Source organism: Mytilus trossulus, chromosome 11 (genome assembly GCF_036588685.1).
Source record: "Mytilus trossulus isolate FHL-02 chromosome 11, PNRI_Mtr1.1.1.hap1, whole genome shotgun sequence".
Taxonomy (NCBI): Eukaryota; Metazoa; Mollusca; class Bivalvia; order Mytilida; family Mytilidae; genus Mytilus; species Mytilus trossulus.
The window spans coordinates 70,348,843-70,376,754 of record NC_086383.1 but is presented as its reverse complement, the minus strand read 5'-3'; the positions used below and the strand labels follow the sequence as shown (position 1 = coordinate 70,376,754).

The following is a 27,912-nucleotide window of genomic DNA, read 5'->3' as shown; positions in this document are numbered from 1 at the left end:
TAGTTTTAAATGTGACTATTTTACTTACATCTTGATAATCAATTTCTGCACCATTCTGTAGGCTTAATTTTAAGGCTTCTGTATCTCCCTCCCAAGCAGCTGTAGTAAGTTTCTGTAAGTAAAAAATAGAAATTAAATTAAAGCTTGTTAATCAATGTCTGCACCATTCTGTAGTCACATTTTTAAGGCTTCTATATCTCTATTCCCAGCAGCTGTAGTAAGTTTCTGTAAGTAAACCGTAATAAAAATATATTGTAATGAATGTCCTTACTGTTAAATTAGGTAATAATTATGTTTTCTTCTGTTTAGCAATGACTACATAAATCAGTAGTATCCTTCCTTTAAATAACAGACAGAGAGGAATTCTTTAAATAGCATAAAATTGTTGGGAATTTGCATTTTATATTATCAAGAAAAACACCAAGAGTGCACACACTGAAATGTCTCGCCTTCTTTACTAATCATTGATATTATGTTGATAGTCCTAAATAAAAAGCTTTATCACAACTGTCACATAAACTTAACATTAACCAAGAAAACTAAACATTGACCAATGAACCATGAAAATGAGGTCAAGGCATGTACAGCTAACAATTCTTCCAAACAACAGATATAGTTGACCTATTGGTTATAGTCTAAGAAAACCAGACCAAAACACAAAAACTTAACACTAAGCAATGAACCGTGAAAATGAGGTCAAGGTCAAATAAAACCTGTGCGATTGACATATACATCAAAGAATATTTCCATACAGCAAATATAGTTGACATTCATTGCATAAATATTAAATAAAAAGACCAAAACTCAAAAACTGAACTTTGACCACTGAACCATGAAAATGAGGTCACGGTCAGATGACACCTGCCAGCTAGACATGTACACCTTACAATCATTCATACACCAAATATGGTAGACCTATTGCATACAGTATAAGAAAAACAGACCAAAACACAAAAACCTTACTGTAACCACTGAACCATGAGGTCAGATAACACCTGTCAGTTGGAAATATACACTTTACAGTCCTTCCATACACTGAATATATACTAGATCTATTGCTTATAGTATCTGAGATATGGACCTGACCACCAAAACTTAACCTTGTTCACTGATTCATGAAATGAGGTCGATGTCAAGTGAAAACTGTCTAACGGGCATGAAGACCTTGTAAGGTACACACATACCAAATATAGTAATCCTATTAATTCTAATAAGAGAGAATTTAACATTACAAAAAACATTTTTTTCAAGTAGTCACTGAACCATGGAAATGAGGTCAAGGACATTGGACATGTGACTGACGGAAACTTCATAGCATTAGGCATCTATATACAAAGTATGAAGCATCCAGGTCTTCAACCTTCTAAAATATGAAGCTTTTAAGACATTAGCCGCCGTCGGATCACTATCCCTATGTCGAGCTTTCTGCGAATTAAGTCGCAGGCTCGACAAAAATTGTTAACCTTCAAAAAATTATTTTTTTATAGAATCATGAACTAGATTTGGCATATCCTTGATTTTTCTTTCTTGTAGTGTTTTCTGGACTTTGACCTTTGTCCTTTTAAAGACATGTAATACACTTAGTCCTTTAGTTGCCCCTACTTTTGTCCTTTTGGAGACATGTAGTTGTGTTTCATTCACTTAGTCCTTTAATTGCCTTTTGAAGACATGTAATTGTGTTTCATTCACTTAGTCCTTTAATTGCCCCTTGGTACTGACTCATCCTTTTTTATATCAACTAGTAGAAATCTCTCTATTAACTTACATAAAGAGATACATATATAAATGTATGTAGACTGAATAAATGTAGATGTGGGATATAATAAAGCAATGAGACTGTAACCTAACAAGACAAAAAGTGTGTTGTATCAGTCGGCTCTTTATACCATAAAATAGATTGGTCTTATTCAACTCACATGAACTTAACAATGGCAAGGGGAGATAACTTCTGTATTATTTTTTTTTATGTAGAAAAATTGTCCCAATATTTTTTTCAAATAACTCTACAGACCTACTTAGAGTTACAAATAAACAAGGATTATGAAGGTACTACATAAATAATACACTATCTCCCACCACTCACTTTTAGAATCTTTTTTTCACCTTGCACCTTGCTTTGTCCCAGTTTTGTATTTTTTTGTTTTTGGAATAAGTAGTTTGGTAGTTCACTTAGAATTCTACTAGTTTTTATCTCAAGTTATCACATACTTGTATCTAATTGTACACTAATGGGGAACAAAACTACAAATGACAAGAAGACTATTAAGTAAATCTTACCTTATTCCAACTTTCCATTATAGCCTAAAAATAGAAAAGAATAATCATAGTCAATATATACTGTTGAGTTTTAATTGAGGTATTTGTGTTATTGCCAATTGAAACATGATCACTATGAGTGGTAAAATACTGACCTAATATTTTCATCTTCTTATTTCATTCAAATAATAAATAATAGCATTGAAACAGTAATTTATCTCAACTTTTCTGCACTATTTAAAGTTTAATAATGAACTGAACTCAAAACCTTAAAAATCTCATCACATACCTGAATGAGGTACAAATGTATTCTACAAACAGGGTGTGACTAAATGAGGTACAAATGTATTCTACAAGCAGGGTGTGACTCTTTCCATCAAACACCAGAACATCTATTGAATGAGGTACAAATGTATTCTACAAGCAGGGTGTAACTTTTTCCATCAAACACCAGAACATCTATTGAATGAGGTACAAATGTATTCTACAAGCAGGGTGTGACTTTTTCCATCAAACACCAGAACATCTATTGAATGAGGTACAAATGTATTCTACAAGCAGGGTGTGACTTTTTCCATCAAACACCAGAACATCTATTGAATGAGGTACAAATGTATTCTACAAACAGGGTGTGACTAAATGAGGTACAAATGTATTCTACAAGCAGGGTGTGACTCTTTCCATCAAACACCAGAACATCTATTGAATGAGGTACAAATGTATTCTACAAGCAGGGTGTGACTTTTTCCATCAAACACCAGAACATCTATTGAATGAGGTACAAATGTATTCTACAAACAGGGTGTGACTAAATGAGGTACAAATGTATTCTACAAGCAGGGTGTGACTAAATGAGGTACAAATGTATTCTACAAGCAGGGTGTGACTTTTTCCATCAAACACCAGAACTTCTATTGAATGAGGTACAAATGTATTCTACAAACAGGGTGTGACTAAATGAGGTACAAATGTATTCTACAAGCAGGGTGTGACTAAATGAGGTACAAATGTATTCTACAAGCAGGGTGTGACTTTTTCCATCAAACACCAGATCATCTATTGCACTTTCCCAGATCTAAAAATGTCAAAAGTTTTATTTACCAGCATTAAGACACAGATAAAGAACAATATTAAATATCATATTGCAGCTTATCAAAACACTGTCTACGATCAACTAGACCAGTCACATTAAATTCAATGATTTTTATTCTGTATGTGCCTGTCGAAAGACAGGACCTATAACGTAGTGGATGAAGTTAGAAGCTGTGTACCATCCTTGTTTTTCCTTCATTGTTGTAGTTGGCTGTTGATTTTTTTCTTTTAAATTGTTTAACATTATATCATATCAAGGCTATTTATAGATGACTATATGGAATGGGTTTTGCTTATTGTTGAAGGTTATTGGACGACCTGTAATTGTTTGTAACTGTGTCCTATGGTCTAGGAATAATTGTATCATTGTTAATCATACCACACCTCCTTAAGGTAACTTTGAACTAGACAAATAGACTTGTGTCGCTGCATGAAATTGATAGGACATTTCTGGAATCATGTCTTTCACCGGAAAATATCATCAATTTCGCACGCCTTTGTGACGTCATTTACCAGATAAAAGGCGCGCCTATATCCCTGCTTTATTAAAGTTTTAAGCACTTTCAGAATCGTCATTTTGCAGGGTAGTTTAGAAATAATTTATGTTCCGTTAGTACGTAATCTTAATTCCAATACCACTTAAGGGAGGGTCACCAACTTAATAAATTTTAATTTTCCAAATATTTTGTGCAATATACGATCAAACTTTTTCAACATGTGTTGGAAGTGACGATGCCTACATTTTAGTTATGTGGTGATGGAAGTCATATGACAGATTCAACTAACTACCGTGTCCCGGAACTGGCCTATTGAAGTAACATATTCACTGAGGTATAAATGATCATTCCCTAAAATCATTAAAGCCAAGAAAATTTTCATGAAAATTTTCTTTGTACAATGCACATCAGAAACTACAAGAAGGTGTCCATAGTACATGGATGCCCCACTAGCACTATCATTTTCTATTTACAGTGGACCGTGAAATTAGGGTCAAAACTCTTAAAATTAGAAAGATCATATCATATGGAACATGTGTACAAAGTTTCAAGTTGATTGGACTTCAACTTCATCAAAAACTATCTTGAACAAAAGCTTTAACCTAAAGTGGGACAACCGCATTTTCTATGTTCAGTGGACCGTGAAATTGGGGTCAAAACTCTTAAAATTAGAAAGATCATATCATAGGGAACATGTGTACTAAGTTGCAAGTTGATTTGACTTCAACTTCATCAATTTGACAAAAACTACCTTGACCAAAAACTTTAACCTGAAGTGGGACAGACACATTTTCTATGTTCAACGCAGTGGCAGATCCAGAACTTTTCCTATGGGGGGCCCGCTGACTGACCTAAAGGGGGGGGCAGCGGACCGTGAAATTGAGGTCAAAACTCTAATTTGGCATTAAAATTAGAAAGATCATATCATAGGGAACATGTAAACTAAGTGTCAAGTTGATTGGACGTCAACAACAAAAAAACTACCTTGACCAAAAACTTCAACCGGAAGTGGGACAGACGGACATCGAACGAACGGACGCACAGACCGAAAAAAGGTAATACCCATAGGTTGGGCATAAAAACTGCTAACAAACTACAAATCAACATTATCAAGCTGTTCATCAAATATAAAATCATTCCCTGCCATAGAAGTCAAGAAAAAGAAATTGTAATTGTACAATGAGTGTTGTATAATTCTATTGGTAAACAGGAAGTGGATGTACGGCAGAGGAAAACTGCTTACAGAGTGTATTGCTTAAACCCACCACCTCCCACACTAAAAGTGAACACAATACCACAACAAACTGAAAGATTAACGAAGCCATTTTTATGAATTGATTTTTTTTTTTGTAATCTTAAAAAACATATATTATACGATACATACTAATTAGATAAATACTGATGAATGTACCTCTGAGGTCAGCCTATTTTATAAGTAAGGTTGTGTCGTCATCTCAAGTATCTGTGAAAAATAACTATAAATTACATTTACTTGTTAAAGCCTGATATATGTAAATACATATCAATTGTTGTCATCTCAAGTATCTGTGAAAAATAACTATAAATCATATTAAATTGTTTAAGCATGTTAAGCCTGATATATATAAAATATATGTATCATTTAAAAATACTTCATTGGTACTTCTTTTTATAATTAACTGTTATGAATGTTCCTTATAAACATATCAATGTTTGTGTGTTATCTCCCTGTTTCTTATAAACAAATCAATGTTTTGGGGTTATCTCCCTGTATAAACATATATAGATATAGGAAGATGTGGTGTGAGTGCCAATGAGACAACTCTCCATCCAAATAACAATTTAAAAATTAAACCATTATAGGTTAAAGTACGGCCTTCAACACGGAGCCTTGGCTCACACCGAACAACAAGCTATAAAGGGCCCCAAAATTACCAGTGTAAAACCATTCAAACGGGAAAACCAACGGTCTAATCTATATAAACAAAACGAGAAACGAGAAACACGTATATATTACATAAACAAACGACAACTACTGTACATATCAATGTTTGTGTGTTATCTCCCTGTAAATGCTGTATAAACATGTCAATGTTTGTGTGTTATCTCCCTGTAAATGCTGTATAAACATATCAATGTTTGTGGGTTATCTCCCTGTTTCCATTAAACATATCAATGTTTGTGGGTTATCTCCCTGTTTCTTATAAACATATAAATGTTTGTGTGTTATCTCCCTGTATAAACATATCGTTTGTGGGTTATCTCCTTGTATAAACATATCAATGTTTGTGTGTTAACTCCCTGTATAAACAAATCAATGTTTGTGGGTTATCTCCCTGTATAAACATATCAATGTTTGTGTGTTAACTCCCTGTATAAACAAATCAATGTTTGTGTGTTATCTCCCTGTATAAACAAATCAATGTTTGTGTGTTATCTCCTGTTTCTTATAAACATATAAATGTTTGTGTGTTATCTCCCTGTATAAACATATCAATGTTTGAGTGTTATATCCTGTTTCTTATAAACATATCAATGTTTGAGTGTTATCTCCTGTTTCTTATAAACATATAAATGTTTGTGTGTTATCTCCCTGTATAAACATATCAATGTTTGAGTGTTATATCCTGTTTCTTATAAACATATCAATGTTTGAGTGTTATCTCCTGTTTCTTATAAACATATAAATGTTTGTGTGTTATCTCCCTGTATGAACATATCAATGTTTGTGTGTTATCTCCCTGTATAAACATATCAATGTTTGAGTGTTATATCCTGTTTCTTATAAACATATCAATGTTTGTGTGTTATCTCCCTGTATGAACATATCAATGTTTGTGGGTTATCTCCCTGTATAAACATATCAATGTTTGTGTGTTATCTCCCTGTTTCTTATAAACATATAAATGTTTGTGTGTTATCTCCCTGTATAAACATATCAATGTTTGTGTGTTATCTCCCTGTATGAACATATCAATGTTTGTGTGTTATCTCCCTGTATAAACATATCAATGTTTGTGGGTTATCTCCCTGTATAAACATATCAATGTTTGAGTGTTATCTCCCTGTAAATGCTGTATGAACATATCAATGTTTGTGTGTTATCTCCCTGTATGAACATATCAATGTTTGTGGGTTATCTCCCTGTATGAACATATCAATGTTTGTGGGTTATCTCCTGTTTCTTATAAACATATCAATGTTTGAGTGTTATCTCCTGTTTCTTATAAACATATCAATGTTTGAGTGTTATCTCCTGTTTCTTATAAACATATCAATGTTTGTGTGTTATCTCCCTGTATGAACATATCAATGTTTGTGGGTTATCTCCCTGTATGAACATATCAATGTTTGTGGGTTATCTCCCTGTTTCCATTAAACATATCAATGTTTGAGTGTTATCTCCCTGTATGAACATATCAATGTTTGTGTGTTATCTCCCTGCATAAACATATCAATGTTTGAGTGTTATCTCCTGTTTCTTATAAACATATCAATGTTTGAGTGTTATCTCCTGTTTCTTATAAACATATCAATGTTTGTGGGTTATCTCCCTGTATGAACATATCAATGTTTGTGTGTTATCTCCCTGTATGAACATATCAATGTTTGTGGGTTATCTCCCTGTATGAACATATCAATGTTTGAGTGTTATCTCCTGTTTCTTATAAACATATCAATGTTTGAGTGTTATCTCCTGTTTCTTATAAACATATCAATGTTTGTGGGTTATCTCCCTGTATGAACATATCAATGTTTGTGTGTTATCTCCCTGTATGAACATATCAATGTTTGTGGGTTATCTCCCTGTATGAACATATCAATGTTTGTGGGTTATCTCCCTGTATGAACATATCAATGTTTGTGTGTCATCTCCCTGTATAAACATATCAATGTTTGTGTGTTATCTCCCTGTATAAACATATCAATGTTTGTGTGTTATCTCCCTGTATTAACATATCAATGTTTGTGGGTTATCTCCCTGTATGAACATATCAATGTTTGTGTGTTATCTCCCTGTATGAACATATCAATGTTTGTGTGTTATCTCCTGTTTCTTATAAACATAACAATGCTTGTGTGTTATCTCCCTGTATGAACATATCAATGTTTGTGGGTTATCTCCCTGTATGAACATATCAATGTTTGTGTGTTATCTCCCTGTATGAACATATCAATGTTTGTGTGTTATCTCCTGTTTCTTATAAACATGTCAATGCTTGTGGGTTATCTCCCTGTTTCTTATAAACATATCAATGTTTGAGTGTTATCTCCTGTTTCTTATAAACAAATCAATGTTTGTGTGTTATCTCCCTGTATGAACATATCAATGTTTGTGTGTTATCTCCCTGTTTCCTATAAACTTATCAATGTTTGAGTGTTATCTCCCTGTATAAACATATCAATGTTTGTGGGTTATCTCCCTGTATGAACATATCAATGTTTGTGTGTTGTCTCCCTGTATGAACATATCAATGTTTGTGTGTTATCTCCTGTTTCTTATAAACATATCAATGTTTGTGTGTTATCTCCCTGTTTCCTATAAACATATCGATGTTTGTGGGTTATCTCCCTGTATAAACATATAAATGTTTGTGTGTTATCTCCCTGTATGAACATATCAATGTTTGAGTGTTATCTCCTGTTTCTTATAAACATGTCAATGCTTGTGGGTTATCTCCCTGTTTCTTATAAACATATCAATGTTTGTGGGTTATCTCCCTGTATAAACTTATCAATGTTTGTGTGTTATCTCCTGTTTCTTATAAACAAATCAATGTTTGTGGGTTATCTCCCTGTTTCCATTAAACATAACAATGCTTGTGGGTTATCTCCCTGTTTCCATTAAACATATCAATGTTTGTGTGTTATCTCCCTGTATGAACATATCAATGTTTGAGTGTTATCTCCTGTTTCTTATAAACATATCAATGTTTGAGTGTTATCTCCTGTTTCTTATAAACATATCAATGTTTGAGTGTTATCTCCTGTTTCTTATAAACATATCAATGTTTGTGTGTTATCTCCCTGTATGAACATATCAATGTTTGAGTGTTATCTCCTGTTTCTTATAAACATATCAATGTTTGAGTGTTATCTCCTGTTTCTTATAAACATATCAATGTTTGAGTGTTATCTCCTGTTTCTTATAAACAAATCAATGTTTGTGGGTTATCTCCCTGTATGAACATATCAATGTTTGAGTGTTATCTCCTGTTTCTTATAAACATATCAATGTTTGAGTGTTATCTCCTGTTTCTTATAAACATATCAATGTTTGAGTGTTATCTCCTGTTTCTTATAAACATATCAATGTTTGTGTGTTATCTCCCTGTATGAACATATCAATGTTTGAGTGTTATCTCCTGTTTCTTATAAACATATCAATGTTTGTGTGTTATCTCCCTGTTTCCTATAAACATATCAATGTTTGAGTGTTATCTCCTGTTTCTTATAAACATATCAATGTTTGTGTGTTATCTCCCTGTATGAACATATCAATGTTTGAGTGTTATCTCCTGTTTCTTATAAACATATCAATGTTTGAGTGTTATCTCCTGTTTCTTATAAACATATCAATGTTTGAGTGTTATCTCCTGTTTCTTATAAACATATCAATGTTTGTGTGTTATCTCCCTGTATGAACATATCAATGTTTGAGTGTTATCTCCTGTTTCTTATAAACATATCAATGTTTGAGTGTTATCTCCTGTTTCTTATAAACATATCAATGTTTGTGTGTTATCTCCTGTTTCTTATAAACATATCAATGTTTGAGTGTTATCTCCTGTTTCTTATGAACATATCAATGTTTGTGTGTTATCTCCCTGTATGAACATATCAATGTTTGAGTGTTATCTCCTGTTTCTTATAAACATATCAATGTTTGTGTGTTATCTCCCTGTTTCCTATAAACATATCAATGTTTGTGTGTTATCTCCTGTTTCTTATAAACAAATCAATGTTTGAGTGTTATCTCCCTGTATGAACATATCAATGTTTGAGTGTTATCTCCTGTTTCTTATAAACATATCAATGTTTGTGTGTTATCTCCCTGTTTCCTATAAACATATCAATGTTTGTGTGTTATCTCCCTGTATAAACATATAAATGTTTGTGTGTTATCTCCCTGTTTCCTATAAACATATCAATGTTTGTGTGTTATCTCCCTGTTTCCTATAAACATATCAATGTTTGTGTGTTATCTCCCTGTATAAACATATAAATGTTTGTGGGTTATCTCCCTGTATAAACATATCAATGTTTGAGTGTTATCTCCCTGTATGAACATATCAATGTTTGTGTGTTATCTCCCTGTTTCTTATAAACATATAAATGTTTGTGTGTTATCTCCCTGTATGAACATATCAATGTTTGTGTGTTAACTCCCTGTATGAACATATCAATGTTTGAGTGTTATCTCCTGTTTCTTATAAACATATCAATGTTTGTGTGTTATCTCCCTGTTTCCTATAAACATATCAATGTTTGTGTGTTATCTCCTGTTTCTTATAAACAAATCAATGTTTGAGTGTTATCTCCCTGTATGAACATATCAATGTTTGAGTGTTATCTCCTGTTTCTTATAAACATATCAATGTTTGTGTGTTATCTCCCTGTTTCCTATAAACATATCAATGTTTGTGTGTTATCTCCCTGTATAAACATATAAATGTTTGTGTGTTATCTCCCTGTTTCCTATAAACATATCAATGTTTGTGTGTTATCTCCCTGTTTCCTATAAACATATCAATGTTTGTGTGTTATCTCCCTGTATAAACATATAAATGTTTGTGGGTTATCTCCCTGTATAAACATATCAATGTTTGAGTGTTATCTCCCTGTATGAACATATCAATGTTTGTGTGTTATCTCCCTGTTTCTTATAAACATATCAATGTTTGTGGGTTATCTCCCTGTTTCTTATAAACATATCAATGTTTGTGGGTTATCTCCCTGTATGAACATATCAATGTTTGTGTGTTATCTCCCTGTTCCTTATAAACATATCAATGTTTGTGGGTTATCTCCCTGTATTAACATATCAATGTTTGTGTGTTATCTCCCTGTATAAACATATCAATGTTTGTGGGTTATCTCCCTGTTTCCATTAAACATATCAATGTTTGTGTGTTATCTCCCTGTATGAACATATCAATGTTTGAGTGTTATCTCCCTGTATAAACATATCAATGTTTGTGGGTTATCTCCCTGTATGAACATATCAATGTTTGTGTGTTATCTCCCTGTATGAACATATCAATGTTTGAGTGTTATCTCCCTGTATAAACATATCAATGTTTGTGGGTTATCTCCTGTTTCTTATAAACATATCAATGTTTGTGTGTTATCTCCCTGTATGAACATATCAATGTTTGAGTGTTATCTCCCTGTATAAACATATCAATGTTTGTGGGTTATCTCCTGTTTCTTATAAACATATCAATGTTTGAGTGTTATCTCCCTGTATGAACATATCAATGTTTGAGTGTTATATCCTGTTTCTTATAAACATATCAATGTTTGTGTGTTATCTCCCTGTTTCCTATAAACATATCAATGTTTGTGTGTTATCTCCCTGTATAAACATATCAATGTTTGTGGGTTATCTCCCTGTATGAACATATCAATGTTTGAGTGTTATCTCCCTGTATAAACATATCAATGTTTGTGGGTTATCTCCTGTTTCTTATAAACATATCAATGTTTGAGTGTTATCTCCTGTTTCTTATAAACATATCAATGTTTGAGTGTTATCTCCTGTTTCCTATAAACATATCAATGTTTGAGTGTTATCTCCTGTTTCTTATAAACATATCAATGTTTGTGGGTTATCTTCCTGTTTCTTATAAACATAAAAATGTTTGGGTGTTATCTTCCTAAATTTTATGGCCCAGTTCATTAAAATGTAGACCTTGTCATATGAGGTTATTTTTGATTTGTTGACTATATATTGACCTGTATACATCACCATACTTGCTTTGTTGGGTTGCTGTCTCATTGACATATATCTCACATTTTATGTTTGAAACAAATTTCAAAAGTAAATGATCTGATTTAGTTCACATGTAATGTACATTTACCTATAATAACTTGACTGGACAAGGATCACATTGACTGGACAAGGATCTAAAAAATACAAATTATAGATATTCAAACTAAAGACGAGGCTAAACAAGTGAAACTGTGAGCTACTGCTCACTGATGATACCCCCGCCGCAAGTGGATAATATTAATAGTGTAAAAATATGCAAGTGTTCGGTATAGCTGACTTATATAAATCCTGAAACCAAATTTCAGAAATCCTTGTATTGTAGTTCCTGAGAAAAATGTGACGAAAATTTTCAACTTGGCTATCATGTGTAAAATCATACAAGTGTTCGGTAAACAGGAAGTTGTCAAGTGATCAATCTGAAAACGCATCACACGGTATAGCTGACTTAGATAAACCCTGAAACCAAATTTCAGAAATCCTTGTATTGTAGTTCCTGAGAAAAATGCGACGAAAGTTTCAGGGGACAGACGGACTGACGGACGGACGGACAGACAGAGGTAAAACAGTATACCCCCCTTTTTTCAAAGAGGGGTATAAAAAGAAAACACCAACAAACAACAGTACACAAAACACAAAATAAACAAGCATTCTGACATTATTGCATTGCATACATAGTCCCCTACCATTTAAAAAATCATTGTACTGGAACAAAATGTTAACTTGATCTATAACTTGTCATGGTGTAAACTATATAACAAATATCAAGTCAATATCTTCAAGCATGACAACAAAATGTGAAAAACTGATTATTTAAGTAAATTTTCGAAGTCCAAGGACCATAACTCTGCACAAAATCATCAGACCAGAACTAAATTCGAACTTGATCTGTAACTTGTCATTATGAAGCAATAAACCAAATATTAAATCAATATCTTCAAGCACAAAGAAATCAAGCATGGCAATACATACATGACATAGTCCCTTACGGGTTAAAAAAATCATTGTAATGGAACGAAATTCTTACTTGATCTTTAACTTGTCATGGTGTAAACTATATAAAATAACAAAATAAACAATTATCACAGAGATATGTCTCGCTTTGTTGGAATTTCGATAATGCAAATGTTGAAATTAAAATAGCAACACTTTAACATGTAAGTTTTGCAAATATTCAAAGTCAATGAACCATGACTGAAGGTACATGGCTAAACAATCTCCAATGCTAATACAACTGCATACCAAATACCATTGACTTATCATAAGTAGTTACCTTTAAACAAACCTTAACACAAACTAATACATGTAAACTAAGCAAAATTTCAAAGTCAATAATCCATAACTGAGGGGGCGGGTTCAAATAATCTCTATGGTAATGAGATGTGCCAATGCTAATACAACTGCATACCTAATTTCATTGACCTACCACTAGTTGTTCCCCATATATCGATCTATTCACAAACTGATACATGAAAACTAAGCAAAAATTTCGAAGTCAATAGACCATGACTGAGGGGGGGGGGCCAAATATTCTCCAAGGAAATACGATATACCAATGCTTATACAACTGCATACCAATTATCATTAACTAACCACTATTGGTTCCCCATAAACTGACCTTATCACAAACTAATAAATGAAAATTAAGCAAAAATTTCAAAGTCAATTGACCATTACTGAGGGGGCGGGGCCAAATTATCTCCATGGAAATGAGATATGCTAATGCTTAAACAACTGTATACCAATTATCATTAACTTACCACTAGTGGTACCCCATAAACTGACCTAATCACAAACTAATACATGAAAACAAAGCAAAAGTTTCAAAGTCAATAGACCATAACTGAAGGGGCGGGGACAAATAATAATTTGACTCCGTCAAGCGAGACAAAAACCTACCACTTCATTCTTCAAACAATTTACTAAAGAAAAGGAAAAATACAAAATGTCATTTATCTTTATACAATGTCTTTTAAAAAATGAGTTATTTCCCTTTGAACAGAAATTTAGTAAATAATAAGTACATTGTATTTCATCAAAAATTTAATTCTAGAGAAAGGGCTTCACCTGAACATGGAGAAAAGCTAAAATCGTGAAAATCGAACTTGACCTGTAACTTGTCATGATAAAACAATACACCAAATATCAAATCAATATCTTCAAGCATGAAGAAAAAAAGTTTGGAAAACTGATTTGCCGGACTGACAGATGGACAGAGCGCAAACCGAAAGTCACCTTCGACTTCGTCTGTAGGGGACTAATAAACAGCTGCGCCACAAGCGCATGATACGCCCGTCGTCTTGTGAAAAAAACATCAAAAACTGTTTTTGGAATAACACAGGGTTGTTCAGGAAGTCATGCTAAGTATATCCTGGCTCATCCTTATTCCTGCTCAATAGGAAGTTTATATAAGAGACAGGAAAAAAAATGCTCACAACAAGTTTTATGTTTTTTACCAAAAAGCTCAATAAAAATTCAATTTATATAACTCAAAAATAAAATAAAGAATCATCACGAAAAAGTATACAGATCTTCAGATTAATATAACTAACAAGTGTGTGAAGTTTTATGCAATAATCATAAATAGTTTCTGAGATCTATACGGTGCGACATGTAACCCCCCCCCCCCCCCCCAATAGGCCCGTCAAAATTTTGACGGGGGTATAAAAACTGGAAAACTGATTTGCTGGACTGATGGATGGACAGACAGACTGACTTAGTGCAAACCTAAATTCCCCTTCCACTTTGTCGATAGAGAAATAAAAACCTTAAGACTGAGCAACACAAACCCAACCAAACGATGGGGGTGATCTCAGGTGCTCCGTAATTTTGACCTTTCATTGAATGGTTGCTGTCTCATTGACATAAATATCACAAGTTCACTTCATTGTCGAAAACTCATATTTTTTAAGCAATTTACATTTTGTTTGACATGTTAGTTAAGTAATCATGTAGTTATGTCACATATTTTTTTGTTTCCCATATATATACAACAAAAGTAGATGAGTGCAAAATGTTAATCCTGTTAGCTCTTTATTATCTCCCCTTTAAGCATTTTAACATTGTCAATTTCATTTGATAAAATAAATAACTTATCGATTCAATACAATATGACTATAATATTCACTTACCTTTACTAAACGTGTATTAAATCGACTGGACTTGAATCAAATAAAAACGAACCGTAGATCTTTAAACTGAAAATATAAAATAGCTCAATTACAGTTTCAGATGAATATCAGTTGAACCATTTCTGAATATATTATGTATTATATACTTTTTTTTAGCTTGTAACAAGTATCTTGTCATGAATGAAAGAGATATAACCTTCTGTATATAGTACCATACATAGCTTGGTGTAGGAGTTTTTAGGACAAATTCATAAAAGCATGAAGGCCTGTTATTAGCAAGGTTGTCTAATGGGAGTTATTTTTGTGTCATGTCACTGTATTATTAGCCAGGCTGTCTAATGGAAGTTATTTTTGTGTCATGTCACTGTATCATTAGCCAGGCTGTCTAATGGGAGTTATTTTTGTGTCGTGTCACTGTATTATTAGCCAGGCTGTCTAATGGGAGTTATTTTTGTGTCGTGTCACTGTATTATTAGCCAGGCTGTCTAATGGAAGTTATTTTTGTGTCACGTCACTGTATCATTAGCAAGGCTGTCTAATGGAAGTTATTTTTGTGTCATGTCACTGTATCATTAGCCAGGCTGTCTAATGGGAGTTATTTTTGTGTCGTGTCACTGTATTACTAGCCAGGCTGTCTAATGGGAGTTATGTTTGTGTCATGTCACTGCATTATTAGCCAGGCTGTCTAATGGGAGTTATTTTTGTGTCATGTCACTGTATTATTAGCCAGGCTGTCTAATGGAAGTTATTTTTGTGTCACGTCACTGTATCATTAGCAAGACTGTCTAATGGAAGTTATTTTTGTGTCATGTCACTGTATCATTAGCCAGGCTGTCTAATGGGAGTTATTTTTGTGTCATGTCACTGTATCATTAGCCAGGCTGTCTAATGGGAGTTATTTTTGTGTCATGTCACTGTATTATTAGCCAGACTGTCTAATGGGAGTTATTTTTGTGTCGTGTCACTGTATTACTAGCCAGGCTGTCTAATGGGAGTTATGTTTGTGTCATGTCACTGCATTATTAGCCAGGCTGTCTAATGGGAGTTATTTTTGTGTCATGTCACTGTATTATGAGCAAGACTGTCTAATGGAAGTTATTTTTGTGTCATGTCACTGTATCATTAGCCAGGCTGTCTAATGGGAGTTATTTTTGTGTCGTGTCACTGTATCATTAGCCAGGCTTTCTAATGGGAGTTATTTTTGTGTCATGTCACTGTATTATTAGCCAGGCTGTCTAATGGAAGTTATTTTTGTGTCATGTCACTGTATTATTAGCCAGGCTGTCTAATGGGAGTTATTTTTGTGTCATGTCACTGTATCATTAGCCAGGCTGTCTAATGGGAGTTATGTTTGTGTCATGTCACTGTATCATTAGCCAGGCTGTCTAATGGGAGTTATTTTTGTGTCATGTCACTGTATTATTAACAAGGCTGTCTAATGGGAGTTATTTTTGTGTCACTTCACTGTATTATTAGCAAGACTGTCTAATGGGAGTTATTTTTGTGTCATGTCACTGTATCATTAGCCAGGCTGTCTAATGGGAGTTATGTTTGTGTCATGTCACTGTATTATTAGCCAGGCTGTCTAATGGGAGTTATTTTTGTGTCGTGTCACTGTATTACTAGCCAGGCTGTCTAATGGGAGTTATGTTTGTGTCATGTCACTGCATTATTAGCCAGGCTGTCTAATGGGAGTTATTTTTGTGTCATGTCACTGTATTATGAGCAAGACTGTCTAATGGAAGTTATTTTTGTGTCATGTCACTGTATCATTAGCCAGGCTGTCTAATGGGAGTTATTTTTGTGTTGTGTCACTGTATCATTAGCCAGGCTTTCTAATGGGAGTTATTTTTGTGTCATGTCACTGTATTATTAGCCAGGCTGTCTAATGGAAGTTATTTTTGTGTCATGTCACTGTATCATTAGCCAGGCTGTCTAATGGGAGTTATTTTTGTGTCATGTCACTGTGTTATTAGCCAGGCTATCTAATGGGAGTTATTTTTGTGCCATGTCACTGTATCTATGACTATAAATCAGGCTCATATAACCAGCTGATAATTCTTTTACACAAACGTGATGATGTATCTGATAAAAATCACTACAATCCTTTTATATTATATAACCATGCATGTATAGCAGTGGTCAAGACTTGTACCATCTCGGGATTTGGTCAACTCATTTTTACAGAATATTCAATAAATATTCAATTATCGATCCATTTTTAAAAGGGTGTTCCAAACCCAGGTTAAAGGGGGGGGAACCATCCATATGTTCTGATGGTTCGCACCCAAAACACATTCGCACCCCCACAAGTTCGCCCCTTGGCTACAATCGCACCCTTTTTTATTCAAATGCTGGTTGAATTAGATTTTTTTTAGATACATATATATCAAAATATTTATATATTTTAATGAATAAAAATTCGTGAATTTTTTTAATGAAATATATTTTTTGACTGTGATTAGATGATTAATAGTCAGAGGTACTACTTATACAAGTAATTTTTATTTACTTGAGGAAGTTAAAATAAATATACACATATATACAATAATTTGTAGGATACTTGTACAAGTGAATTTTAGTTACTTGTACATGTATATGTATAGAAAGTCATCCTATCTCCTTTCTTGAATTCTAAGAATTTCTTTACTCTAATAGAATTTTAAATTGTCTGCCCTTTGCAGATGTCTTTACTAATCATTAAGGTGTAATTTCATGGACAATGAAAATCCAATTTGTCTGTTATCTTCAGAACACTACTCATTTACAAGTCCCCAAGGAGCAATTTTTGAAGGCCTTGAGCAAATACTTAAGATCTTTGCAAACAGTTTCTTTGTTGAATTAATGAGATGAAACATTGAACTCTAATAAAAAATTATGAGCTAACCTGGGAAAAATCATTAAAGCATGATTTTACATCGCAAACCTTAAGAATGTTTGTGGGATTGTAGGAAAAATTTACTTAATATACCAGTGAATTTTTCAGAAAATTAAGGGGAGATTATTTAAACATTATAATTAACTTATATTTTTTTTTACTTCTTCAAGTAAATAAAAATGACTTTTACAAGTAGTACCCCTGACTGATATATTAATTATGATTTATTTAAGATTACTGTTCTAAATTGATATTAACAAAGATAATTTGGTATTATTTTTATGTGTCTGGTGTTAAGTAAAATACAAGTAGTTAGTTTGGTACAAGTAAAACAATGAAGACTTTTAATGAATAAAATGAAAGATAACTACTTTTACCAGTTTGTGACGAGTTGATAGCCATTTGGATTTTTCTGCCCTACTTTAACAAGTCTAATAGACAAATGACTTTAGTTTTTGACAGAGGCTGATTTATAAATTAAACTGAAACATTTTTTTTTTATTAAGAGGGTTTTACAGGGCTTTTTGTGAGAAAAATTTGGTTGATTATTTAGGGAATCACTGAAGCATGACTGGAGCTGGTCCCCTCTTGGTCAGTCAGTGCCCCTCCCCCCCCCCCCCTTTTTATGAAAATTTCTGGATCCACCATTTTTTTATCATGACAATATCTATTATCAATTCTGTCCAAATAATTCACAAAAGAAAACCTGTTTACGTTTTTAGAATGTCACTATTTTATTTTAAACAATAAAAAAACAAATTTTCTTTATTTAATAAAAAAACACTATCAAAAGGACGATTAAAATAAAGCTTTCGAACTTATTCAGCACAAATCCTTTGATGCGAACGTGTGGGGTGTGAACGAGAATGGAGCAAACATGAATTTAGGTAGCAATACACAGTTAGGAGTTTAGTTTCGCATTATGGCCCCTGTGGATTTTTCAAATAGGAAAGTTATTGTGTAATAAAATTCATTTTTAGACAGATGAGTGCTAATATAGCCTTCAAAGATGGTTTATAAGAGCATCAAGATTATTTTTTACATGTTTTATGGGCCGTTTTCCGTTTGACAGTCCGTATTTTCATAGCTAGACCGGCCATTGGTCCAGAAATTAATGTACTGTTTACAAACACTCTTTTTCTACACGAAGTTATTGACGCAATTTAACAAAAAAATGAGACGAAAGACATATGATTTTCATTGGATTTGCTGAATGATATATGTACACAGTTTCAGAAAAGGTATTACTTCAAGCGATTGAAATTCTACTTATAGTCAAATTTTGGGGAAATATGTGACATCTTTCCCCCCCTTTTTGCAATATTTTATAACAAATAAATGCAGATTGTTGCCATGGATACACCAAAAAGAAATTATATTTTACCATTTTATATACTGGAAATAAAATCTATGGAAGATTCTGATTACATACATATGCCCATATATGACACAAACAGTAAGCTTCATATTGCAAGAAAGCAATGAAAAGGGGATGGTAAAATTCATAAGGGCAAATTTCAGTATGTTTTCCTTACTGTTTATTGCTACCTTAGGCGAACGGACCCGGATTGGAACCAAGACAACATGGACGTCCATCTTATATCTTAATTGAATTATCTGTGTTCTCACAATACCTCTGTATATCTTTGAGTAGGTTTTACTAAAATCGTATGTTTTACCCTTTCTTTCTCACAGGAAACATATTTTTGTCAGGGGCGCGAAACGGGTGCGTATAATATACAACTCGTTTCAGGAGTTGTTTCTGGGTTACACTAATGACTGGACCGAACGACAGGACCGAATGACAGGACCAAATGAAAAATGATAATAACTTTTTTATTATTCATAGGATTGATCTCAAATTTGAAATATAATAAGATGTCACCATTTGAAATTTAGAATTAAAAAAAAATTATATAAAATTTTATCAGAAACTTGAAAAAACGTGACCTGACCATCGATGACAATGACAGGACCAAATGATAATGCTAATAACTTTTTCATTTCTCGAAGATTTTGTTTCAAATTTGAAATTTAATTAAATTTCAACATTTAATACATGAATTTTAAAAGAAAATAAATATTTTTCTCCAAAAGCTTGGGAAAACGTGACCTGACCTACACCGACAATGTCAGGACCAACATCGACAATGACAGGATCGAAAAAAATGCTGACAACTTTTTTATTTCACAAAAATATTTTATCTCAAATTTGAAATATAATAAGACTTTAGCATGTTTTACAAAAATATAATTAAAAAATGAGAGAAAAAAATGTATAGCTTGCGAAAATGTGACCTGACCATGTTGACAATGACCTGACAAACCTCGGCAATGACTGGACCTAATGAAAATGCTAGATTTTTATATATAAATATCATATAATATTTATTTTTTATTTCTCAAATGATTTATCTCAAATTAAAGATAGAATATAAATATACGAGAATAATAAAATAATTTTTGATAACCAAAAATTGATATAACCAACGTTGACTACCAACGGTGTCCTGATCGTTGTACATAAAAAAAAAAACTAATTATTGTGTATTGTTGCAGTAAGGATTTACATAAAATTCATAAATCAGTACTGTTTCACGGGTAGTAAGGTCGTCATATCGAGGAGCGTTTAGTACAGTGATTTTGTCATAGTTTGGATAAGATTGACATGACGGTGTTAAGTCTTTTTGATGACAATCAATGCAAAAATGTAAACATTGGGATATTTTGTAAACGGAACTTCTGATCATTAATTCAAACTGGTAAGTACCTTTGTATAAAGTAAATATGTTAGTACATCACAAGTTGTATCATATGGTTAATGATTTAACACAGAACAAAGCTTGCGTATGTCAAAAATTAAAACTTGCTAATTGGTTTATCGTGCATAAAAAAGATTATGTTCTTACAGTCTGTTACATCACATATATCTTCGTGATATAACACTGCGGTCAATTATTCTGAAAAATACCTACTTTTGCAATAAATTCAAAATTACTGAAATATCTGTGTCATGGTTTGGTTCATTCGTGTCATGGTTAAGTTCATGTTCGACATGGTTCAGTTATGTCATTCTTGTCGTGTATAATGAAGAGTTACTATCAAAATTAACAAAAATCGTTCCATACAAGAACGCACATACAATGTAGTAATATGTTATAAGTAGATGCAATATGATTGCCAGTGATATAACTATCCACCTGAAATCAAATGACGTAGATGTTAGCAGCTATTTGTCATTAAAAAGCCTTCAACATTCAACAATGAGCAAAACCATATTTCTTAGCAAGATATAAAAGGCTTCGACAAAATTCAATGTATATGAATTCCAATTAGAAAACCATCAGCCTAATTTCTGTATAAAATAAATAGCAAAATAGTATACATAGTTACATACGATATTCACAGACACTTAACTGGAGACAGTGTAGACAAAATATTGCGGAGTAAAACATGTTTGCGGGCTCCCCAACCTCTTGTTCGCCTTAACCATGCCACACATGTAAAACTCAGCAGATCGGGTTTAAAATCAAGTAACAGAAACACTAAAAACACAAATAAAGTACTGATATTTAGTGGAACCTAGTTTCAAACAAATAACAAATGATAAAAAGTCATGATTCTAAGATAGCTTGTTTTAAATTTCAGGATGGAATTCTGCTGCCAATATTGTGAGCATCTTTGGATTATGTCTAGCAATAAATAACGATATATATTTAACACTGTAGTTTCTTTAAATATAGCATTCTATGAAACAATATTTAAAGGATCCTATTTTTCAATATTTGTTTCTTAATTTTTAAATCTTTTATTGCCGCAGTCATATTATAAACTTGAATTCTAAAGAACTAATTAAACAATACTACGTTTATTTATTTCAGCAGTCATGCGAAGTTTGACTAACCCCGAAGATCTACTGCTAAACGTAAAAGTGCAATCGTGAATTTATATGATGGATTTGCACATGGTGCTCAAGGAATTCGTCAATACCATAAAAGAGCATGTTATGATATCTAAAAACGTCATTATCTTGAAAATGAGACAATATATCATTTAAACTCTATGAATGCTAGAAATGAATCAGTATAACCAACAGCTTCAAATGACCCGTCTGAAGAAGCAATATATGCAATTGCCTCTGTAATATTGTATGAATCCAATTCAATGCATTTGTGTAAAATTTGGAGCCTTATCGTGTAAATAAATAAAATAAAACAATTTTGAATTTGACTGCGTTGTTTTTATGCTAAACATATTTAGTTACACAAATTGAAAAGAAGTTATAAACTACGAAATCATGAAAATATTAGTTTTCAACACAGACACCAAACAGGCATTCATAAGTGCTAACTATTGTGAAACGAAGGGTTTTACACATTTAATTTCGAAAACATATTTATTGAATTCCGAGGTTGCGACTCACCAAAAATGTTCAGAACCTAGTGACGCGACAAGTTGTCCTATGTCATACCTTACTGTTTTACGCTATACTGAGAATAGTTTGATGGTTTCGGATCTCTGGTTGTTTCTGTCCAATTTATTTACCCATTTTATAGAAACAGGCAGATACAGAGTTTGGCCTATTTAATTTATCCTATTGTTGAAGAATTCATATGTTTGTGTTTTGGTTTGCTGTCTCATTTATGTATTTCCTGCGTCATCTTACATTTTATATTACCTAGTAAATTGAAAATCAAAGAAGCAAAAATGATAAACGGCAAATATAAATAGCATAAAATATCATTGAATGTTCTAAGAAGTTCAAATGAAGTGTACTTGTGATATATATCAACAAACTTACCATCTGTTTCATCTTCGTCCATCTTATAATGCGTTCTGTCCTATTACAAACGATGATTTCTTGTCTAGCTAGGTCAAAGTTAACAGTTTAATTGTACATGTAGCAGACAATATAACACGTGTTTCTTTGATTTTCAATCTTTTTTTTCAATCACATTTAATAATATACCACCTCATACTTAAAATTAGATAGCAGGAGGTTTTTTTTTCAGATAGTGTAGAAACTATATTACATGAAAAGTAAAATATTTGAAATAATTTAATGATACTATACACGATATAAAAAAGAAGATGTCATGATTACCAATGAGACAACTATCCACAAAAGACCGAAATGACACAAACATTAACAACTATATGTCACCGTACGGCCTTTAACAATGAGCAAAGCCCATAACTGCATAGTCAGCTATTGAAAGGTCCAGATAAGACAATGTAAAACAATTTAAACGAGAAAACTTACGGCCTTATTTATGTAAAAAAAATGAAAGATGCATTTATACAATATTAAATGAAATCGATGCATTTATACAATATTACAAATATTTTTATTGATTCGTAATAATAATTGTTAAACTTGAACATTATATCGGCTTAAATCCAAAATTGGAGTTGTGATCTTTCATATTTTAAATTCGAACTTTGAAAGTACTTTTTATTGTAATTTCACCTATTATAGTTTTAAAACCAATAAGTTTTAAAACTGTTGTCCATGTCACGCGTTTATAACTATTCGGTTTGGTAAATGGTTGAAGACTTATGATGTCCTCTTAATATCTTTTGGTTTGTTTTGTAGTTGGGTTACTGTATCATGGACCTATAACCCCACATCTCCTTTTATTCATCATAAACTGGTTCAAAATTTAAAATAAAGAATAACCAACAAATGACGTATAGTTTTCTAGAAAAGAAAATGAAAAACAAGAATTACTTTTTGACTGGCTGCCACTTTTGAGTAGAAGTCTTTAGCTATTTCACTAGTGATGCCGCTCATGATAACCCCAGCAGAGTCAAGCATTGACATATGGAGAAAAGATTATATGTGAAACACAAGCAACGCTTTGTCTTTTTTTTTGTTGGTAAAATTATATCGAAAGCTAGTTTAAAAGAGCAGTGACTTTTAAATTTATATTGTAGAAAACTTACGAAAAGTAACATCACATGTTTAATTTACGCTTTGACGATTACATCCACTAAATTTGGTTAAACAGACATTTTTCTTCTCAGGCAGTTAAATATACAGTGTAACATCGTTCAATAACAGGCGCTATCAATCAAATTTTCAGTATTTAAGTGAAACACATATATATTTATTTCGATCTAAACCATGACAATCTTGACCAAAACCATGACGAATTTCTAGACTCTTAACCGAACCATGTCAATCGCTTAACAAAACCATAGCAATTCCGATATCTTGCTTATTCTGCGTTAATTTCGTGAAACAACAATTCCAATATAGATCGTTTGACCTCCAATATAGATTCAAGCATCTTATTTGCGTTGTATCTGCTCGTGTGACTAGAACTGAGGCAATAGTTTGGGGAAGCAACATAAATTAACCATGTCAAACTTATCCAAACTATGACAAAATCACTGTACTAAACGCTTCTCGATATGACGACCTTACTACCCGTGTGTTTATAATCAAATAAAAACAATACACCGTGGAAAAAAGTTGAGGTAATAAATCGTGAGCTGGCCAATGCACACGTTGTCCATACTAATCTAATTATCAGCTTAATTAGATTAGATCTGATTTGATTACTGGCTTGTTAATCTAATTAATATCAATAAACATTCAATGTATTCAATTACTGATCAGATGGATAATTGGTGATCATTGTCTCAATAAAAGAAGAAAGGAAACTTGGTCAGCTTTTAAAATTTGAGTGAACTTAATTAAAAGAACTCATCTAGTTATAAATATGTGGCCTTTTTTTTCCCCTTTCATAAATTTTCATAGTGCTATACAACCAGTGCTTTTTATCGTTTCGGATTACTATATTGTTTTATATCAATTATTTTTGTATTACTTTAAAATATTTATTATTTTTGTATTTAATTGAGAAAAGACAAACATAGAATATAATATTAAGTGTTAATAATTTGAGACAAAGAAAAGTGTTAGGATATTTTTTGTTTGTTTTTTCATATTGTTCATTTCTAATCATGTCTTCATTTCCAGTGATTATTGATGGCCATTCCCAGGCCAAGGGAAGCCGAAAGCCAACGAGGTCTATTTAATAAGACTAGAACACACCCGCGAAATCGCGGGCATTCAGAGCGTATTTGATAGGATGTAAAGTGTTGTAGGAAGAATTTTGTAAAAGATTTAATGACTTGAGAATTTCAGTAAAAGTATCAAAAGTCATAGGTACTTTGGGAGAGGAAAATGTTTTTCTAGCCAGTCTCTTCCTTTTTCCACAAAAAAATCTCTTTTTTTTTGTTTGTTCTCTATTATATTAAATTTTAATGACACATGAATAATTTTAGCGCTTATCCGTATATTATGAACATTCATTAAAAGGGGGAGGGTCGGGGCAGATGCGGATGTAGGGGCCCGCCCCCCCCCCCCTTTCTGGAAAATAATTGGTTGCTTATATAGGGAATCACTGAAGCATGACCGGAGCGGGACCCTCTAATAGGCAGTCAACGGGCCCCTGCGTATGAAAATTTCTGGAGGGGCCCTGATCCCAATATCCCGGGCTTAAAAACATGAAATCCCGAGGTTCTGAATTTATTATACACATTATTTATCTCGACATCCCGAAATTCGAATAAACCCTGTGACTGCCGTGGATAGTAAACTTGAAAATGATATCAGACAGAAAATACACTTTATTCGTAGTATACGTATGGTTTCAAAGTAAAAAGAGAAAAACGCAAACCGGAGGTCTAATCTAACTTAAATTTCGTCCAATGACGGATATAAGACAGAAAATACACTGTATTCGCGGAACCAATAACATTCAGTTTTGAACCCAGAGGCGAATTTAGCCCCCCTTTTGAGAAAAAAAATTGATTGATTATATAGGGAATCACTGAAGCGTGACGGGATCGGGCCCCCTCTTAGGCAGCCAGTGGGCCCCCACTTATGAAAATTACTAGATCCGCCACTGGAATCCGGTTCCTTACCTGGAAGAAGAAGAGGTTGCAGTTGCAGTGATCTGCAGTGGCGGACTCAGGCCTGAGGAGACGTCTAGAGCGTACAATCTCTCCCCTTTTGATCGAAAAAAAAATTCTCAGACTCATGCTACTCACGATTTATATGATGTTTAGGGTTACATGCAAAGGAAATAAATCAATAATCTGTGTCTAGTTCACCTGACTGGATCAGTTTTAAATGTTATAGTCAATGGATACCTGTGCGTGTACAATCAATAAGGACGTTATGCTTACTTCTTTGTTAGAGGGGCCTTTAAATAGCTTTATCTTTGTTAGCTTCCTATTGAAAGAAGACTTATATAGCTATTACAAATCATTGGGACGGTAACCAAAGACGATTGAAAAACCTGTTCGACTAGTTTATAAATAAATTTATTTAAACGAATAAATATGTGCATCTTACACCAAAATTTTGTACTAAGAAGTCCATCTTTTCTATTTGGTTTACTATTAATTGAGTTAAATAACTTAGTAAACTAATTACTTGAAACGTTGTCCTACTGGCAAATTAGTCCTGGCAGTAGTCTTTGATACTATTACATATTTATTTTTGTATACCAAGGAAACAGATATGGGGCCAGTACAAGGAAGTATTCCTTTACGACAAGATTTAAACAGGGTCGGACCAGTCATTTTAAAAAGGGGGGGGGGGGGTTCCAACTATATGTCCCCATTCAAATGCATTGATCGTCCCAAAACTTGAAAAAGGGGGGTTCCAACCCCCGGAACCCTACCCCTGGATCCGCTGAGCATTACAAGGAAGTATGGCCCTTACGACCAGATACATGTAGCAATGTTTTTAATTACTAAAAGAAAGTTGATCAAAAGAGTAGGCTAACTTGTTACAAGTGCCATATACCAATACAATATTTTTTAATAATTTCCGAATGAGGTCCCCAAAGGGAAGGCCTATATGTGTAACATATGATACCTTTCACCAGTGGCGGATCCAGGACTTTCAAAAATGGAGGGGGGCCAGAGGGGCACATTAAAAAAAAACCAGGGGACCCGACAGTTAAAAGCCTGAGAAATGCACATACAACCCAATGTTCGGCCATAAGGTGCCTCCTTGGTACGCCCCTATTTTTATTAATCAGTACAATCAGAGCCTATGATTAAAGATTAAATCGTGTAACACACAAATATAGATTATAAGATACTTAAAGTTAATGTCTTAATAATCAATACATATATTATCAGAAATAACTAAAATTACCTTTAAAAAACAATTGTCCACTTGGTTAAAATGAATTTCCACTTTCGTTTCATATGTAAACACACATACATAACGACTGTCGCTAAGTAATTTTTACATACGGGTATCTAGAATGTAATACAATACCATTCATTGCAATACAATATACACATATGTATTTATTTGAACCAATTAAAAATGCCGTTAAATGATTATAATTGAACATACACCAGATAATATTACAATATTTCATTCATAAAAGAAAGGGAGATTGTATATTTTAGCAGAGACATATTTCATTATTACTGATCTAGTATATAGAATAGAATAGAATAGAATATTTTTATTTTCCAAATTAGGGCCCCAGGAGGGCATATGATACAGACAATATTATTATAAACATTAACATATGCAATACACACATAATAAAAGATGTATAACAGTGTTATAAAAATAATAAAATAAAATAATATACCACAGAAAATACACTCAAAATAGTAGCAATGTATTATTATTCAATGAATACTATGTTGAAATTGACTCAAGTGCACCCGGTAAGTGTATCTTCACTTTAAAAAGACAAACATGAGGCATTAGTAGTTTGTGCGGAGAAATGTCAATATAAAAAATGACTATGAGGTATACTGCAAATAACAAAGTATATTTAATAAAGGATATTTAATATGACTTATCTGCAGAAAGCACCAAGAGTCGGTGCTTAAAGGGGAGTCCCTACTTGTACTTTATGCAGATGAGTCAAGCTCCTTAATTATTGAAAATATATTTTTAAAGCATATTTTTAAGATTATAGATTCTGTGTCCAGCCAGCAAAGATCATCAAGGGACGGTGCCAAAGAATTTGAAATTCTTCTTATGATCTGTGCAGGCTTAACAGGATATCCAAATTCATATTAAAGAGTTAT

General features: G+C 32.9%; 1 long non-coding RNA gene across 1 annotated transcript; it reads right to left on the bottom strand.

Annotated features, from left to right (window-relative positions):
• Nucleotides 1–27: 27 nt before the first annotated feature.
• Nucleotides 28–27,119, bottom strand: LOC134691494 (uncharacterized). Its single transcript, XR_010102151.1, has 6 exons — nucleotides 27,011–27,119; nucleotides 14,949–15,014; nucleotides 11,909–11,954; nucleotides 5,230–5,307; nucleotides 2,278–2,301; nucleotides 28–112 (listed from the first exon to the last, which is right to left on the bottom strand). It is a non-coding gene; the product is annotated as an uncharacterized LOC134691494 (long non-coding RNA).
• Between the last annotated feature and the right edge of the window lie 793 nt (nucleotides 27,120–27,912).